Source organism: Helianthus annuus, chromosome 9 (genome assembly GCF_002127325.2).
Source record: "Helianthus annuus cultivar XRQ/B chromosome 9, HanXRQr2.0-SUNRISE, whole genome shotgun sequence".
Lineage (NCBI taxonomy): Eukaryota > Viridiplantae > Streptophyta > Magnoliopsida > Asterales > Asteraceae > Helianthus > Helianthus annuus.
This window is the reverse complement of record NC_035441.2, coordinates 28206270-28211923: the sequence shown is the minus strand read 5'-3', so window position 1 is coordinate 28211923 and position 5654 is coordinate 28206270. Positions and strand designations below refer to the sequence as shown.

Here is a 5654-nt window from a genome sequence, read left to right as displayed (position 1 = left end):
AAAGTACCATCCGGGCAAGGCAAACGTTGTAGCTGACGCCTTGCGCCGCAAGGAGCGAGTTAGAACACTCAGAGTTCAAGCATTAGAGAAGATGATTCACAAGCGCTCAAGGAAGAGCATATTCAAGCAGAAACACTTCAAGGCATGAAGGAACAATTAGTGCCGAAAGAAGATGGAACTTTATACCTTATGGGTCGAAATTGGGTTCCATTCTTTGGCAGCCTTCGAGATGATATGTTGAGGAAGCACATAGGCCTAAGTATTGAAAGAATACTATTGGTGGTCTAACCTCAAAAGTGATATCGCGACTTATGTCGGAGAATGCTTGACTTGCGCGAAAGTCAAAGTCGAATAGCAAAATCCCTCAGACTTGTTACAACAACCCGAGATTCCTGTTTGGTAATGGGAACAAATATCGATGGACTTCATTACGAAGTTATCCAGGACTTCATGCGGTCATGACATGATTGAGTAATCATCGATAGACTAACAAAGTCCTCACACTTCTTACCGATTCGAGAGGAGGATAGTACAGAGAAACCAGAGGAACCCTATCTCAAGGAAATAGTGGCTCGTCATAGAGTGCCTATTTCAATCATCTCAGACCGAGACGATCGCTTTGTGTCAAGAATTTGGAAATCATTCCAACAGGCCTTTGGACCTCATTTAAATCTAAGTACGACTTTTCATCCACAAACTGACGGCCAGAGTGAACGGACAATCCAAACACTCGAAGATATGCTTCGTGCGTGTGTTATGGATTTGGGCGGCAATTGGGATACTAATTTTCCTTTGGTTGAGTTTTCCTACAACAACAGCTACCATACAAGTATACAAGCTGCACCGTTTGAAGCTCTCTATGGTCGAAAGTGTCGCTCTCCGCTATGTTGGGCGGAAGCGGGCGATAAACAACTAATCAGACCGGATTTAGTCCAAAAGACTACGGATAAAATCTTTAGATCAGAGACAGTATCAAGGCGGCTCGCGATCGATAAAAGAGCTACGCAGACAGGAGACGGAAGCCATTATCTTTCGAGGTCGGAGATAAGGCCTTGTTGAAAGTCTCACCTTGGAAGGGCGTAGCAAGTTTCGGCAAATGTGGAAAGCTTAACCCCCGTTATGTAGGACCCTTTGAAATCTTAGAAAAGATTGGCACCGTTTCCTACAAACTGAAGTTACTAGAAGAACTAAGTAGTGTACACGACATATTTCATGTGTCGAATCTTAAGAAGAGTCCAACACAAGAAACGGTTATCATCCCGGTAGATGAAGTTCACATTGATGACAAACTCCAATTCATAAAGCACCTGTTAAGGTCATGGACCGGGAGGTCCAGAAAATACGAAGGAGTCGTAACATATTAGTTAAAATTCGTTGGAACTCTCGACACGGACCCGTATATATTTGGGAACGTACAGATCAAATCAAAACCAAAATACCCCTGCCTGTTCGAGAATACTCCTGCAAAGGATGACTCAGCTTGAATTTCGGGACGAAATTCTTAATAACAGGGGGAGAATGTGACAACTACCACTTTACGGTAACTTTTCACACTTAAAATACTCATTTTAGCTACATTTTTAGCTACATTTTTTATTCATTTTGAACATCCGAACTGCTTATTTCGTGACATACACATAGAATACTCAAGGAATACTTACTTAGGATGCATATGACTCATTTTTATTAAGTACATTTGGAACAGTTTAAACAATGCATCGAAACTACTAGAAAAGCACCTAATAAACTAGTATTCTGACGAAAAAGCAGAATCCGCAGAAAATCATCTAAACGACATCTTTAGGACTTAGACGAAAGTCCAACATCTTATATATATTAAACCCTAACTAGTAATACAAGGGTTTGATTTAAATCCTTTCCGAAGTCCGATAACACTAAAAATTGCCCGAAAAGCACTAAAAGCGATGATTTCAACATTTTTCCGCAGAAATTCTGCTGAAATCAGCTTTCTAATATTTTTACGACATGTAAAAATATTATTTGACATATAATTCATGTGAGGATACATTCGGGTAATATCCGAGCCAATAACTACATCAATTCACACATGTTTCGCAACTTAGCGTTCAAATAACATCTAACCGAAACAATTCGAAACAAATGTCCGAACGATATCAAATCTTTTTTTTTAATGGTCATCTAGTGTTAATCGGATCATTTTGGTCTAGTAATGATCATTTAACACCCTTTAAACACTTAAACACTTATACTTATAAACTACCTAAAACATCTAACTAAGAACTCTAGCATTTTTACTAAGTAATTCAAGAAGGAAAAGCAAAGGGAACCCCCCCCCCCCCATTCACGGTTGCAACACCCCTTGTGGGCCCCACTTTTCTTTCAACTTGTTACCAATAATATCTAGATATTTACTTCATGTTGCAACTTGATACAAGTGGTGAAATGTGATCATTGTAGCAACTAGTTACCTTCTTTTTCTAACCCTTTCATTCATGCATTTCACCTCCTATCTTCACAACACCAAAAGCTCCCAACAACACCCCATTTTCGGTCAAGAACACCCCTCCCCCATCTTCATTTTCAAGCCACTTTCATGATGATCAAGATGCATTTTCATGGAACTTAGGAGGATCTAAGACAACCACAAGTTGAAGCAAGCATTTCCATTCATCTAAGAGCTTTCAACCATCAAATCTTCATCTTCTTTGCTTCTTATTTTCACCTAGATCATCCCTAGCCAAGAGCTAGAAGTGAGACTTCTAAATCCTTTATTTTCATACTTGTTTATGTATTTATTGTTAAAGAACAACTTATAACTAAAACAACAATACAAAACAAGATGAAAATATAAAGAAGCAAAATAATAATCATGATATAAAAGTGTGTTTATGTTGTGAGTTAAAGATGATTACTTGCATATTTGATCTAGTTTTGATGATTAGCATAAAAATAACTTGTTAGATGATGTTTAAAAACATAATCTAACAAGTGTACATGAAAATGTTTAAGGGTTTTTGTTAAACATAAATGTTTAGATGGAGGATCATGATCTTTGATTTTGTTAAAGTATATAAGGTTGTTAACAAAAAAAATAATGCTTTTACAAGTTATAAAAAGAAAACATACAAGATGGGTTTTTATGAAAAGCTTGTTAAAACTAGAAGTAAAATATGATTTTTGGACTAGTAAACACATGTAAAGATCATACCAAAACCCTACATGATTATGAGTTCATCTTGATAAGTTATGTTATAAATCTCATATGTTTTTATTAAGAAAAATATGAGAAGATTAGTGGTGATTTTATAAGAAAAAGATGTGTTTTTATTAAACATGGCAAAGTCCATATTTCTAATAAAATATGGCCAAGTTTTTCTTAAAAATCATAAGTTACAAAAACTATTATTTTTGACAAAATCTTTATTAGATTAAAAAGATTTTAAAGAATAGTTTTTATAAAAGCAAAGTTTGATATAAATATATATTTTTGAGAAAATATATATTTAGTTAACTTAACAACTTATGTGCTATGTGTCATTTGTTTGTATTAGTTATATTTATGATAACTAGGAACTTGAATACAATGATACAAATGAACACAATGTACATTTCGACTAAAGTCTTACAAGACTACATTTAAATACATCTTATAAACACCTTACGGACATTCCGAGCTTTCAAACACAACTTATGGTTAAAACGGACGACGGGCGAATCTATGAACATCTCGCCATTCCGAGGAAGTTACTACGACGTTTAGGCGATCTTTCGACACGAATACATACACATCACCGAAAACAATATCCGAATGTTTTGAAACTTATAAAAACTATTGTGTATTCTTTTAACTAAAAAGCCTATACTTAGTAATTTTTATGAAAATGAAATAATATATTTTTTAACAAATGGGCTTCTCTTATAACAAATGGGCTATTTTACGAATGGGCTTATTTTTAACAAATGGGCTTATTTTATAACAAATGGGCTATTTTTACAAATGGGCTTATCATCCTAAATGGGCTTAACATAAATACATGGGCTAAGCCCAATACCAAAACTTATGGGCTAAGCCCAATACCCAACATATGGGCCAAGGCCCAATAACATAAAGCCCAATAACATTTGGGCCCAACACTATTGAGGCCCAACACTATTTAAGCCCAACACTATTGAGGCCCAACACTATTTAGGCCCAACACTATTTAGGCCCAACACTATTGAGGCCCAACACTATTTAGGCCCAACACTATTTAGGCCCAACACTATTGAAGCCCAACACTATTTTGGCCCAACAACATGAATTCTTGGGCTAAGCCCAATGACATATAAATTGGTAAAAATACAATTATACAATTTATTCATACAAGACATGAAATCCAGAGGACAAGACCCGATGATACAACTCACGAGATACAAGAATATATATTTGGCGAAATATATACACTAAACAGTTATCAATTAATACATCTAAGACACAGTTCAATGAATAACAAAGACATACAATTCTTAACACATATTCAAGATAAAAGACTTGTACTCAAGTCATTACAAGACCGAAGGGTCTAACAAATATAGAACGTTTGTAGGTGGTGATACTATTCAGGACGACCGTACGTCAGATCACAGTTACTTACCATTCACGGACGCAATTCTGTGAGTTCATGTCCCCTATTCATTTAAATGTTTTACAACTTTACAACTATCGGGGAAAATACATGTTCAACGTATGTTAAAGTTAGGGAATGAAACACCTTAGATCATGTGCGAATTAGGGTTATACATCTAAGCACCATTAATCCAGTTTGGACCTAGGTACAAGTGGTTAGATCTAATGGGTTTTGGCGAGCCCCACTCTTGGTCATGGACCCATACGGAAGAGTGCTTTTGTGTCCCAGTCGATAGGAATCGGCATAAAATCGTCTAGGGTTGGATTTCTTCCTTATTCGTCACACATATTAATGTCCTCGCGAAACATTAATGATCAACGATTTCATTGACGCTTTACATACTACATCATTACATACAGATACATTTTATACAACTCACATTTTATGGATACATTTTATACAACTCACATTTTATGGATACATTTTATACAACTCACATTTACAGATACATCTCATCCAACTAAACTGCATGAACTCGCCAACTTTTGTTGATGTTTTCAAACTTAACATGTATTTCAGGGAATTAGTGGACCATGCAGACATTTCAGTCAAGGAAAGCAAGTATCAAGACTCCATGCCACCATTTAAAGGGTTTGCCCGTTATATACCGCCTCTTTGCGGTGATATAGTGGTCAAAGCCTTGACATTTTAAGACTTATATTTCGAAGTATAAAACAATGACAACTTATTTTCATTTGATGGTTTGTAACCAATACATTTAACTTATTTGCGTTCTTTTGAAACGATTATGACAATGGCATTGGAGCTTGTTTTTATTCATTTAGTATGTTCACTTATATTGTTATGCAATGAGAACTGATCAGATCACACCTCGCGCTTCCGCTACGAGCGGGTGTGACAATCTGTAACTTTGTATCTCACATGTTAAAATTGTTACAACCCTGTTATGTGTAGTAATTTAGTTAAACGGGTTAACTCTGCTATGCATGTTTAGAACGCAAACTCAGTTAAGACTATTAACTCTGGTTGGTTAAGTACCCAGTT

At 35.9% G+C, this 5654-nt stretch overlaps 1 long non-coding RNA gene across 1 annotated transcript; it reads left to right on the top strand.

The window, feature by feature from the left end:
- The first annotated feature begins 2345 nt into the window (after positions 1-2345).
- On the top strand, positions 2346-5208 carry LOC118482017. Its single transcript, XR_004866809.1, has 3 exons — positions 2346-2732; positions 4569-4635; positions 5169-5208. It is a non-coding gene; the product is annotated as an uncharacterized LOC118482017 (long non-coding RNA).
- The last annotated feature ends 446 nt before the right edge of the window (positions 5209-5654 follow it).